The sequence below is a fragment of the Rhincodon typus genome, chromosome 7 (assembly GCF_021869965.1).
Source record: "Rhincodon typus isolate 14 chromosome 7, sRhiTyp1.1, whole genome shotgun sequence".
Classification (NCBI taxonomy): Eukaryota; Metazoa; Chordata; class Chondrichthyes; order Orectolobiformes; family Rhincodontidae; genus Rhincodon; species Rhincodon typus.
In genome coordinates this window covers 31904747-31919196 of record NC_063338.1, presented here as the reverse complement: position 1 = coordinate 31919196, position 14450 = coordinate 31904747, and the positions used below count along the sequence as shown (strand labels likewise).

At 42.1% G+C, this 14450-nt stretch overlaps 1 protein-coding gene across 2 annotated transcripts in view; it reads right to left on the bottom strand.

Annotated features, from left to right (window-relative positions):
- LOC109920367 (signal transducer and activator of transcription 1-alpha/beta) overlaps positions 1 to 5603 on the bottom strand; it is a 42555-nt gene extending 36952 nt beyond the window's left edge. Inside the window, exons 1-2 of one of the 2 annotated variants that reach the window (XM_048599198.1) lie at positions 5421 to 5603; positions 3932 to 4036 (exon numbers count right to left, since the gene is read on the bottom strand). The gene's annotated coding sequence lies outside the window, so the exon portion shown is untranslated. The remainder of the gene's footprint in view (positions 1 to 3931; positions 4037 to 5420) is intronic. The other variant, XM_020520408.2, reaches the window with a different exon arrangement.
- Positions 5604 to 14450: the final 8847 nt, after the last annotated feature.

Sequence of the window (14450 nt, the reverse complement as noted above, 5' to 3'; positions counted from 1 at the left end):
CCAGCTCCACCACACCTGGCACTTTTCCCTGCAACCGCAGGAAGTGCTACACCTGCCCCCATACCTCCTCCCTCACCCCCATCCCAGGCCCCAAGAAGACTTTCCACATCAAGCAGATGTTCACCTGCACATCTGCCAATGTGGTATACTGCATCCGCTGTACCCGGTGTGGCTTCCTCTACATCGGGGAAACCAAGCGGAGACTCGGGGACCGCTTTGCAGAACACCTACGCTCGGTTTGCAACAAACAACTGCACCTCCCAGTCGCGAACCATTTCAACTACCCCTCCCATTCCTCAGATGACATGTCCATCCTGGGCCTCCTGCAGTGCCACAACGATGCCACCCGAAGGTTGCAGGAACAGCAACTCATATTCCGCTTGGGAACCCTGCATCCCTTCCTAACTCCCTACCTACACTCACCTTTCCTGGCCCCATCCCCGCCTCTTCGACCTGTTTGTTTCCTCTCCACCTATCCTCTCCTCTATCCCTCTTCTATCCGCCTCCCACTCTCTCCCTATTTATTTCAAAACCCCCTTCCCCTCCCCCTTTTCTGATGAAGGGTCTAGGCCCGAAACGTCAGCCTCTCTGCTCCTATGATGCTGCTTGGCCTGCTGTGTTCATCCAGCCCTGCACCTTGTTGTCTCGGATTCTCCAGCATCTGCAGTTCCTACTATCTCTCTCAACAACAAATCAGACTGTTTATTAATTAGAGTAACATGGCACATTTGTCTACCTCCTGTTCAATGCATGCTTTCCTCCCCACACCCTAATCCCCGTGTTCCTTCAGAAAGACGTTTGCAGCAGTCTTAAAATTTCTGCCAATAGTGTAAATTGTGTAAATTCAGAATATATAAAGACAACTACATCTTGATCTAAACAAAATATATATGAATCCTAAAACTGAAGTGTATAGTAAAGGTAAAGATAAAGTTGCCTTGGTCCCAGATGTCCATAGTGCCGCTCTCAATGGAGAGAGATGGCTGGTGGGTAGTGTAACTCGAGTGTCACCCCTACTCAGGTGAGGGGCAAGGTTGAGAAGGCTGGACTTTCGTGGTGACCTCAGCTGGTTAAGAAATTAGGTCCATATTGTTGGTGTCACTCTGCATCGCAAAACAGCTGCTCAGCCAAACCCCTTACATGTATGGTATTAAAAGATGGCCAAGTGTCAGGCTTAATCAGGATGTCATCTACAGCTTACTAGGTTCTGCATTCGGGTCACACTTTAGAATTCAAAGAGATAATGTTGATTGACATTCTAGGGCATAGTCAAAAATGTCATCCTATCCATTAACTTAAATATACATTCCTTCCATCATAGGCACATAAGAATTGTGTAAATTGTCTGCAAAATGTGGTGAGGACAACGACTCACCAAAGTTCTTCAACAGCACCTTCCAACCCCAAAACTCTACATTACCCACAAGCAGCAGAACAAATAAACAGCACACCAAATAAATATACACTTTAGAGATAGTAGGAACTGCAGATGCTGGAGAATCTGAGATAACAAGGTGTAGAGCTGGATGAACACAGCAGGCCAAGCAGCATCAGAGGAGCAGGAAAGCTGACGCTTTGGGCCTAGACTTTAGTTCCGTCTTTGAAGATGTATAAAAAGAGACTACCTTACTTGGGACTATATTCACAACAGAAAGGAGTTAATGTTGTAGAAGCCTATAATATTCTAACAAGGCTAGACTGGGTAAATGCAGGGAGGACGTTCTCAATGACTGGGGTTTCCAGAACCGGGGATCACAGTCTAAAGCTACAGGTAGGCATTTTAGGACAGGGATGAGGATAAATTTCTTCACCTGGAGAGTCCTTCTCTGCTGCAGAAAGCAGTTGAAGCCAACACATTGAATGCTTTCAACAACAGGGTGTTAATATAGCTCTTGGGCCTAAAGGGATCAAAAAGTATGCAGAAAGCAGCCATATGGTACTGAGTTGGATGAGCAGCTATGATTATTTAGTGAGTGGAGCAGATTCGAACAGCCAGATGGCCTACTTCTGCTCCTATTTTCTATGACTCTATGTTTACCACCCAGAAGGACTAAGTTGGTATTTACATGCAAACATCACCTCATCCAAATTCCCCTTACAACAGATGCAATATAATGGGCCATGAGGAATGGTGAAGACATAACGTTTACAGTGGCAGTACAATGACTTGCTCCAAAATCTGAATGAGTACGACAAGACACATTTTTAGCACATAAGCAAGACCATTTTACTCTCTTGTCATACTGCTCTTTGTTTCTAATAGATGAACTATGTAATGGTGAAAAGCAGAGCAAGGAATGTGTCACTGCTGCGGTCTGTGCCAGTTTAGGACCAAAATGATTTCGGCCTGTGATAGTAAGTCTTGTTACTTGGCAAATGTTTAGAAATGTTTAGTATAAGGCAAAAAAAAAAGCACAGCCAGAATGTCCTCCAGTATTTTTGGAAGCATGGATGAAGTATCTGGACAAAATGTACCAGTGAAAGAAAACTCATAGATATTATAGCCCTGCGCACCCTAACATCACTGGCATCAAAACAGTGTCAAGCTGACATGTTTACCCACCACATCACTTGCTAAGCTTCAGCCAATGTATCAGGAGTGATCAGGAACTAGTAAAGCCACTATTGATGTCAGCTGAACTGTCAGGTTATCAAGACTACTGATAACTAGCAGGAGAACAACCCAGTTGTTCTAGAGACAATGTTGATAATGAAGGAAGTATGGGAGTTAATGACAGAAGCCATAGTCGCAGCAACTCCTCCTGCTATACAGTGCTCAAACAGGCTAAAATTGCACAGAATGCCAAGAATGTGGAGGAACAGGGGAGGCCAACCAACCTGAACCTGATGAGGAGGCACTTCTCATTTGCTTGCAGGTGAGCCAGCAGAAACTTACAGGGGTGGATGGGGCTTTATGCCACTTCTGACAGATGTTGCAAACAGATGTGATAGATTCTTCAACAAAAGGAGCCCAATGACTCTGAAATGTCCAATGAATGCTCTCCTAACAAAACTGGAGTCAATGGGAACTCTTCAAACAGTGTTGGGGGGAGGGGAATAATCGCTCTCCAGTTCGAGTCACACTCACACAAAACAAAGATATTTGAGATTGCTGGGAGACAATCATCTCAGCCACTGAACATTACTGCAGAGAGGCTCATGGTTTTTTTTTAATTAAACAACTAGTCACCACCAGTAAATCACCTGCATTGCCAATTGGATATTTATAACCAAAGTCCATCAAGGACAATGCAAACCTTCAAAAGTGAAGGGAGGGCGTTAGAGAGAGCAGGAGGGGTCGATTGGAAGGGGAAATAAAGCACTGTATCCCCTTCAGTACCCATGTCTCTAAAGGAATTGAGATGCATATGGTAGTGTCCCAGACCATCCATCTTCATTTGCTTCATCACTGACGTTCCCTTCATCGTAGGATGAGTTGGGGATGTTTACTGACGAGCGCACAATGTTCAGTAGCGTTCCTGTCTTATTAACCACTGAAGCAGTCCATGTCAATATGCAGCAAGACGTGGACAACATTCAAGCTTTGGTTATAAGCTACAAGTAATATTTGTGCAACACAAGTGCCTGGCAATGACCATCTCCAATAACAGGATGCAACCATTGCTTCATGACATTTAATGGCATTACCACTACTGAATCCTGCTCTTAGCGACATCCTGAGGAGTTACAATTAACCAGAAACATGAGCCATACACTGTAAATACTGTGGCTATAAGAACTGGAAATAATTTACCTCTTGACTCCTCAAAACCTGCCTACCATCTACAAGGCACCAATCAGGACTGTCATGGAATGAGCCCCACTTGCCTGGATGAGTACAGCTCTAACAACATTCAAGAAGCTTGACATCATCTATAACTCTTGGGTTATCTAAAATTCACCATTTTGAATATCAGTTTATTGATCTTACGTAGAAAATACACTGAATGGTCAGTACTGTTTTCCCAAGAAGTCCATCGCTAATTCCCAAGAAGTCCATCACATGAAAATTGACTGTCTTGTTTTTCATCATGCCCTGTTGCAAACAGAGGTTAGCTCACTAAGAGAATATACAAATATCATATTTTCAACAATTTTAAGCACACATTCCCAAGCCACATACCATCCTTACTTGGAACTACATCATTGCTCCTTCAGCATCACTGGGCCAAAGTCCTGATGCTCCCTTCCTAACAACACCTGCCATTTCTGCATCTCAAGGACTGCAGTGCCTCAAGAAGGCAATCCGTCACCATCTTCACTTGGGCAATTGGGAATGAACAATAATTACTGACCCAGCCAATGAAGACCACATCCCACAAACATCTAAAAAAAACCAAGGTCAGATAAAGCTTCACATTTTATTTTAAACAATCCACAAATTTCCTAAAATACAATCTGGTTTGAGAAAGATAAAGGTGTTCAAAACAATGGTGTCTAGACATAGTCAATATGAAGAAACTATTCATGTGTTTGGAACAGTCCAACACCAAACATTATAAATTTAAAGAGATTGCTGAAAGAAACAAAGGTGACACAAGGCAAGTAGCTCTGATCTCGAATATACTGCCTGAAAGGATGGTGGTGACTATTCATTTTTGGCTTTGGGAAGAAGGTTGAGGTCCAGGAATTGGGAGTCAGAGAGCCTGCACACACTTAACTGGCTGAATGGTCTCCTTCTGTACTGCAAAAATTATTTAATTTAGTGAATCACTCCCACCAACTCCATCACACTAAAGCCTAGCTGATCATCAGGGAAAACTCAGTACTCCAATTACGTCTGTGCACTGTGGGATGTGTCCCCCTTTATTTTGGTTCCTCAAGCTGTCTGAGCTGACAAACTGGGAGATGCTGCAAACCTGAAATAAATACAGAAAGTGCTACAGAAACTCAGCAGGTCTGGCTGCATCTGTGAAAAGTGAAACAGAGTTAACGTTTCGAGTCCAGCATGACTCTTAAGAACTGCTCTGAAGAAGAATCATACTGAACACTGTTTCTCTTTCCACAGATGCTTCCAGACCAAGAGTTATAGAATCATACAGCACGGAAACAGACCTTTCGTTCCAACCAGTCCATGCCAAACACAATCCCAAACTAAATTAGTCCCATCTGCCTGCTCCTGGCCCATATCCCTCCAAACCTTCCCTATTCATATTTCCATCCAAATGTCTTCTAAACGTTGTAAATGTACCCACATCCACTACTTCATTTGGAAGTTCATTCCACATACTAACCGCTGTCTCTGTACCCCCCGAGCCCCAAAGAGCGAAGTGATCGCGAACCAAAACAAAAATAGAAATCGCTTTAAAAATTTGAAGGGGCACCTTGTGACACAGGGGTGGTGCCCCTGCGGAGACTTAGCAGAGTTAATGTTCCGGGTCCGGAACACTGCTTGAGGCCCACCTGAGCTCCACACTCACCTGCACGACAAAGGAGGCTACAAATCCAGCAGCTGCAAACCCAAACAGCGAAGCCCAGGGAACCCGTCCGCCTGCAAAAGCACCAGATCACACTCCGGCAGCAAACTACTCGCTTCCCATCAGAATCGGAGAAGCCTGGCGACCAGGAGGTGGGCGGAGTCGCCAGCACGCAGAGAGGGCGGGCGGGCCCCGGGGTAGCCCCGCCTACCCGCGGACGGTCACACTGATGAACGCGACCCTCCGCCAATCGCCGGCCGCTTCGGTGACGGTGGGCGGGGGTTCAGCCAAAGGGGCAGTGGGCGTGGCCGGCTGTTCCGGCTCGGGCACTGGCCACCCTCCGGAGAGAGGTGAGAGGGGAGGGAGGGTGCACGGAAGAGCGGCACGTGGTTTCCGAGAAGTGATTGAGCGAGAAGCGCTACATTGGTGGCAGGAAAGCGAGAATCGAAACTAATGCACTGACGGCGCTGGAGGAATAGCAAAGTTGCTGGGCAGAAGAAGGTAGCTAATGTTAGTCATTGCACAAGGCGCAGCTGGTTCGAGCAGAGATAGTTCTAACACACCCAGAATAGATTGTTCATTACCACTCATACATCTTTTCTTCCCCTTGGGTCAACTTTATTCTTTTTATCTGTGCTATATGGAAGATGGAATAAGTTCTTAAGGGAGGGCTAGGTGGCATGGGGCTGTAAAGATTACAACTTAACGACGTGTTGCATATTAATATCTTTTCATTTTTCCTGTAAGGTTGGCACGAGTCTAGCACCAGCAAAACAAATTTCTGACTAATGTGATAATCCGCTCATCTAAGTGTCGTTTAAGTAAGATTTTCGTTTTGGTGTCTATCCCTTGTAAGTTAAAAAGCAGAATGTGCTGGAAGTACTCAGCAGGTGCAGGCAGTACCTGTACTGTGGAGAGGGGAACAAAAAGTTAACAATTCAAGTCTGCACCTTGTGTTGCCCAGTATTCATGGACGTCCGAAGGTACAATTTGAGACTGAGTACTCCCTCTCCAGATCCGCCTGAGGATGGATTCAATCGCGAAAAGGTTCAAGCAGTCACAGTGACTCTCTGTCTTGGCTGTGCCCATCCTGAGTATGTTATTAATCATCTTTCACAGGGCTAGAGGTAGATGTACAGAAAAAAATCACCTCTCTTAACTGGATGAGCAAAGATCAGCATGCAGAATACCTAGAGGTGTCTGTATGGAAGTTGAGGGATTGGAGATTCCACAGGATGGAATGACACTGTTTAAGTTGTGTCCTATATGTTCCCAGCCGAGCTCTCAGAGACATTTGTTAACGAAAAATTCCACCTGGCAGGATAGGATTGTCCTACACATGAGGTTCTTCATGAGGGAGAGTTGGGATTAAAGGTGACAACACGGTATGGAGCTGGAGGAACACAGTAGGCCAGGCAGCATCAGAGGAGCAGGAAAGTTGACAGTTTGGCTTGGGACCCTTCTTCTGGTGTTTTTTTTAGCCCCAGTATTTATACACATTTTAGACAAGGTGCCAAGCATCCAATGCTACTCATGACATTCAATCCGTTAAACAAACGCCATCGCTAACATCACTGAATCCTTCCTGTCTGCAATCTTCCTGACACCAACCCCCCAAAACTGGAACTGCACGTTCTGAAGCGGCAATTCCTTCAGGTTGTCTATCTTCTCTGATGAGGGGAATTTCTGCGGGGAGGTAACAATGTCCCACAATCTGTTCAGATTTCAAAAGAAAACTGCAATTCCTGAAAGTATATTGATATAACTTAGCAGAAAGGAAAATTTATATTTTACATTACTCCATCTTCAAAACAACGGTGTAAATTTAAATGATTTGCACTTAGTATGTTGATTTTATAAACAAACACAGAGAATGCTGAAGAAATTCAGCAGATCTGGCAGCACAATCCAGAAAGACAGATGGAATGAAGCACTAACTGTTTCTCGCTCACACACAGACCTACTGAGTTTCTTCCAGCATCTGCAGTACTTTGCTTTTCTTATTGGAGGAATTTATGCATGATAATCAGTAGATTTCACATTTAAATTATAAGGACATTGGTAGAAAGTAACTGCCATGTTTTGGTTTTGGTCTGCAAAAGACATTGAGTAAAGTAGGCTTCTGCTCCCCACTTTCCTGGATGGCTGTAGCTCCAACAATACTGAAGAAGCTTGACATCATTCAGAACAAAGCTGCCTGCTTGATTGGCATCACATCCACAAGCATCCACTCCCTCTACTATCGATGCTCAGTAGCACTATCTACAAGATACACTACAGAAATTCACCCATGAGTCTTAGGTAAAACCTTCCAAAACCATGACCACTTCCATCTAGAAAAACAAGTGCAACAGATATATGGGAACACCATCACTTGCAAGTACCCCCCAAGCCACTCACTATCCTGACTTGGAAATATATCACCATTCCTTCACTGTCGCTGTGTCAAAATCCTGGAATTCCCTCCCTAAGAGCACTGTGGGTCAACCTACAAAAAGTGGACTGCAGCGGTTCAAGAAAGCAGTTCACCGCCATTTTGAGATAGTAGGAACTGCCGATGCTGGAGTCTGAGATAACAAGGTGTAGAGCTGGATGAACACAGCAGGCCAGGCAGCATCAGAGGAGCAGGAAAGCTTTTTCTGAAATTTTTCTGAAGAAGGATCCAGACCCGAAACATCAGCTTTCCTGCTCTTCTGATGCTGCCTGGCCTGCTGTGTTCATCCAGCTCTACACCTTGTTATCACTGCCATTTTCTCTAGTTTCAACTAGGGACAGGCAATGAATACTTGCCAGCTAGCAATGCCCACATACCATGAATGAATTAAAAAAGACATTATTTTTAAATATTGGGTGTGCAAACCTATCTGATAAGTCATTGAGAGAAAGATTGGTTAAAATGTCAAAATTTAAATGCCTGTTATTGAAGTTATCTCTCCTCCAAAATGGTTGATAATAAACATTTTTTGACTATCTCAGTAATCACTAAATATTTCATGCTTAGAATTACTCAAAACTATTTTAATTCTAATGTTAAGTTCCATTTTTCTTTAGTTTTAACACTAATAGTGTCTCTGAAAAGAATTGGAAACTTCAAAAAAAAATTAGAAGGAGATTTTATTTCATAATTTGAGCACCACAACAAAAAAAATATAGTGCAAAACTAAATAAAGGCACAGATAAAGCACAGCCCAGAAATACTTGCTTAGTTATTGGCACTGAAAAATCTTTGGGAATTGATTAGTATGAATGATTTTTTTAAAAATAAGTTTGGTTGTGCTGCAGCAATTTAGTAGCTTAAAGATACATCTTGCTTCAGGTTTGACATTCAATTCAAAATTAAATTACAATCATTTCTGACAAATACTTGTGGTAGAATATAAAGTATAAAATACAAAACAGTTTGAACTCAGTTTAAACTGTTTCTGTGTATAACTTGGCAAATTAAAGCAAATTATCAATGTAGACAACATGTTTTGTGTTTTGAAATAAAGAGAGAACACAGCCATGATGGATTAAACAATGTAGAATCGCATTTGACTTGCATGAATTTTATGGCAAAATTACTTAACTGTGATGGTCTTTGTATCCCTGGTATAGTACAAATTAGTATACTTTTGTTTTAATAGCATACATCTTTTTAAGTTCTTTCAAACTCCTGCCATGGTAGTTTAGTTTAAAATGCCAAATCATTTGGACAGTTATTCTTCACAAGTATTCCTGTAGCTTGTTACTTGAGCATATAAGTTACCCACACATTGCAAAGATTAAGCTCAAGTATATTGTGAAGTCTAGGATTCTCTCAGTGTAAACTTGCAGGTTGAGTCAGTAGTTAGGAAGGCAAATGCAACTTTGGCATTTATTTTGAGAGGACTTGAATATAAAAGCAGGGATATACTTCTGAGGCTCAGTAAGGCTCTGGTCAGGCCACATTTGGAGAATTGTGCACAGTTTTGGGCCCCATATCTCAGGAAAGATGTACTGGCCCTGGAGCGGGTTCAGAGGAAGTTCACGAGAATGGTCCCAGGAATGAAAAGCTTAACATATGAGGAACGTTTGTGGACTCTGGGTCTATACACAATGGAGTTTAGAAGGATGAGGGGGGATCTAATTAAAACTTACAGAATACTGAATGACCTGGGCAGATTGGATGTTGGAAGATGTTTCCATTCATAGGAAAGACTTAGGACCTGAGGGCACAGCCTTAGTCTAAAGGGAAGACCTATTAGAACAGAGATAAGGAGTAACTTCTTCAGTCAGAGAGTGGTGAATCTATGGAATTCACTGCCACAGAAGGCTGTGGAGGTCAGGTCATTGGGTATATTTAAGACAGAGACAGATAAGTTCTTGATTGTCAAGGTGATCAAGGGTTACGAGGAGAAAGTGGGAGAATGGGGTTGAGAAACTTATCAGCCATGATTGAATGGCAGAGCAGACTTGATGGGCTGAATGGCCTAACTTATGCTCCTATGTCTTATGATCTTATTTGTACTGAGTTAGTGACAGGAAAACATGCTATTGGATGTATGTGCTGTTTGTCATCTACATTTGGCATCGAACATTCATGTGAATCCATAAAAATCAGACAGAATTCTCCATTTTAAAGTTGAAACGTGGGGTTCAGTTTTTAATAATATACCAAGCACTATGATCCCACTATTCTTTCTCATACTCATTGTTCTCTTCCAGCATCTTTTCCTGAATTCTATCTTTTCCTCCAAAGTTTCAATATCTTATATTGTTCCTAATCGCTCTTGCACGTCACTTGCTTTGCTGGGGGTTTTCCAAGTTTCATATTCTTCTGAACAAGAGTCAGACTGGACTTGAAACATAACCTTTGTTTCAATCTCCACAGACTCTGCCAGAGCAGCACTATTGAGCAGATTAGACAAAGCTTTAAAGCAAACTACATAAGCAGTTGCTTGTGGTTTTACGTCATTACACTTTCTAACATGAATTCAACATTTTTGATGCATAATTATAATTGTCCTATTATTACATTAATCTTAGAAACAAACAGAAAATATTGCTTCACCAGCTGAGTAATTATACGACTTTCCGTTTCGCTTTTGGATCTTGACTTCTAGCACAGTTTATTGTTTGTCTTTTCTATCACATTGTTTTAAATGGGTTCAAACATAATAGTAGCCATGCACTAATGCCTTCTGTGAAAACAGAATCTACAGTGTGCCAACCAGGAAAAGGAATTGGATTTGATAATATTAGCCCTCATGGATTCCAGAGGAAATCTGAATTCAATGAGCTGAGATATAAAAATAATTCTCTGTTTTATAACAAATTGATAATCTGGAGCTGTAAGAACTGAGCTATATCATAAGTATTGCACTGTTTTTTAGTGCCTAACAAAGTGGAGATTCACATATACACATTTACATTACTTTAGAGAACTCTGGTTGCAAGTGTCCAAAAGAAGTTTACACTTCCTCTAATTGTTCATGTGGTGTGTGTCACTGTCCTGTTCCTAATTGCCCTTAAAAAAGTGATATTAAATTTAGAATGAAGAGCTAATGGGATAGGATAAAATGAATAAAAGGCATAACAATGAAGTACAGTCATGTCAGTCAAATATGCACATTTTCCAAGAGCAATAATTGGATAATAGTGAGGAGCAGGAACCCTTATAACTTTTCCTGTTCTTAGCCCAAAGCAACTGAGTCCAATTGTAGAGCTTCATTGCCAGTTTATTTTTTGCTTGAACAACGGAAGTCTGCAATGAAATTGTAGATATTGAACCACTGATATTTTGTCTTTAACATAACATTGAAGATTGGAGCAGTAAAAGGCCATTCCGCTTCATCCTCGACTACAACATCTTCACCTGCGACAGCCAGTTCTGCTTCCAGACACATGGAACAGCCATGGGAACCAGATTTGCACCCAAAATGCCAACATTTTCATGCACAAGTTCAAGTAAGACTTCTTTGCTGCACACGACCTCCAACCAACTCTATACACCAGATACAGTGACAACATTTTCTTCCTTAGGACTCATGGCGAGGAATCACTGAAACACCTGCATAGCGATATCAACAAGTTGCATCCCACCATCAGATTTACCATGGTCAACTCTTCAGAATCAGTCTCATTCTTGGACACACGCATCTCCATCAAGGATGAACATCTGAACATCTCACTCTACCGCAAGCCCATGGATAACCTCTTGACGCTGCACTTCTCTAGCTTCCATCCTAAACACATTAAAAAAAGTCACCCCTTACGGACAAGTCCTGTGCATACACAGGATTTGTTCAGATGAGGAGGAATGCAATGGACAACTGAAGGTGCCAAGGGATGCCCTCACAAGAACGGAATACGATGCTCAATTCATCGATCGCCAGTTCTGATGTGACACACCGAAAAACTGTAACCTCCTCAGAAGATAGACACGGGATACAACTGATAGGGTACCTGTCGTCATCCAGTACTTCCTGGGAGCAGAGAAACTATGTCGTGTTCTTTACAACCTTCAACACATCATCGATGACAATGAGCACCTCACCAAGATCTTCCCTATGCCTTCACTTCTCGCCATCAAACAAATGCTGAACCTTAAACAGAGCATTGTTCACAGCAAACTACCCAGCCTTCAGGGCAACATCGACCACAACACCACACAACCCTGCCATGGCAACCTCTGCAAGACATGTCAGATCATCGACATGGATCCTACCATCACAAGTGGGAACAGCACCCATCACATGCATGGCAGATACTCATATGACTCAGCCAAAGTTATTTATCTCATATGCTGCGGACAAGAATGCTCCGAGGCATAGAGTATTGGCGAGACCATGAAGGTGCTAAGACAACAGATGAATGGACACCGCACAACAGTCACCAGACAGGGATGTTCCCTCCCAGTGGGGGAACACTTCAGTGGTCAAGGACATTCGGCCTCAGATCTTCAGGTAGATGTCCTCCAAGGTGGACTTCGGCATACACAACAACGCAGAATCGGCAAGCAGAGGCTGATAGCCAAATTCAATATCCATGAGGATGGCCTCAACTGGGATCTTGGGTTCATGTCACATTACAGGTGACCCCTCCATTCTATACACTCTCACACACGCACACATAGACAAACAATCTCTCACACAAACATACTCGCACTCATATAAGCACACACTCACACAGACCCTCTCTCATATACACACACTCTCTCACAGACACACACTCTCTCTCTCTCACACACACAAACACACTCTCTACATGCACACACACATACACACACACATACACAAAATCTATGGAGTGAACTTGCATTTGCAGATTTGTAATGGCAGATGCACTCTACTTTGTTCAAAAAGCACACAATTTGTAGATAGTCAGTGTGGCATTTTATAAATTCCTGTTTTGGAAATAAAACCAAATTGATACACAGCCAGATTCTAAACAAGGCCTCACACCTAAAATGCATTGTCTGTCCTGGGATATCACCTCTGTTGTACTGAGGGAACTGATAAAACCTTTAGTTATCTCAGGACAGTGACTTGAAAGAAATTCTGGAATTTGCATATTAATCCGTACTAGCTGATTAAAGATTTAACAGCCATGTTAGGTTTGTTCAACACATTCACATCAGTTCTGTGACCCTTTGAGCTTTTGCTTATAAATTCTGTGTCTGATGCCACTTCTCTCACTGACACCTGAAGAAGGAGCAACACTCCAAAAGCTTGTGTCTTCAAATAAACCTGTTGGACGGTAACCTGGTGTCGTGTGATTTCAGTCCTAAAAGTTTTACCCATTAGCCTTAAATATGAGCCCTGGTTGTGGACTCTGCCACCATTGGGTACATCCTTCCTGCATCTACCCTGTCTAATCCAGTTAGAATTTTATAGGTTTCTGTGAGATACTTCTTATTCTTCCGAATTCCAGTGCATACAATCCCAACTGACTCAATCTCTCCTCATACATCAGGCCTGCTGATTAGTTATGATTCCACCACTGTTTTCTTCCTGTTCTGCTATAAAATCCTTGATATTGGACTCTAGCTTTTCTCCCACTACCGTTGTCAGAATTACTAGTCTATAATTTGTTTCTCTCTACCTCCTTTTTTAAATACTGGGGTTACGTTATTTACCATTCAATCAGTAGGAACTGTTACAAAGTCTAAAGAATCTTGGAAGATTACCACCAATGCATCCACTATTTCTTGGGCCACTTTCTTAAATACTCTGGGTTGTAGAATATCAGGCCCTAGGGATTTATCAGCCTTCAATCCCATCAATTTCTCTAACAGTATTTCTCCACCAATATGGATTTGCTTCAGTTCCTCCCTCTCACTTAGCCTTGTGTTCCCCATCATTTCTGGTATGTGATTTGTGTCGTCGTTTTGCGAAGACAGAAACAAAGTATAAATTTAGTTCATCGGTCATTTCTTTGTTCGCCATTATAAGTTCCTCCATTTCTGACTGTAAGCTTCTATCCATTTTTAATTGTTTAGTTTTTGTCACCCCCCCCCCCACCCTGCTATTTCAATTTTTGCTTCTCTTTTCACATTTTATGTATTCCTTTCTATCTCATATTTTCCTCTTAATTTACTCTACTGCTATTGTTTTAGTGCTCTTTTGTATTGTTTTCTGTCATTCTTCCTCTATCTTTCATTTCCTGTGCTGCTAAAATTTACATTTCAGATTCTTTCTGCTGCTTACTTAAAGCTATGGTTTCACTTTCTGTGATAAAACCAATTCACAAAAACAAAGATAATGATGTTGTTGATTATTTAGCAGCTCTAACCAATGCTTAAAATGAACTGTTAAAGCAATTTCCTATGGTATCAAGTTATCACTCTTTCTGGCAATGTTTTTGTTGTTTTGTGGTACTGTTTGGGAAGCACTTCTCCCTACATCAAAAATTTGTAAGTTCAAGTCCCATTTCACGACATTGTGTTACTGCTTGAACTATGGGCTGACTTTCCCACTTCCTTGAGCATTTTCTACAACATGAGGAAGGTGGAAAAGAATCAGATTCTCGATGTTGTGAAGTTCTGTTTTAACTCATAGGGTTTAAATGGCA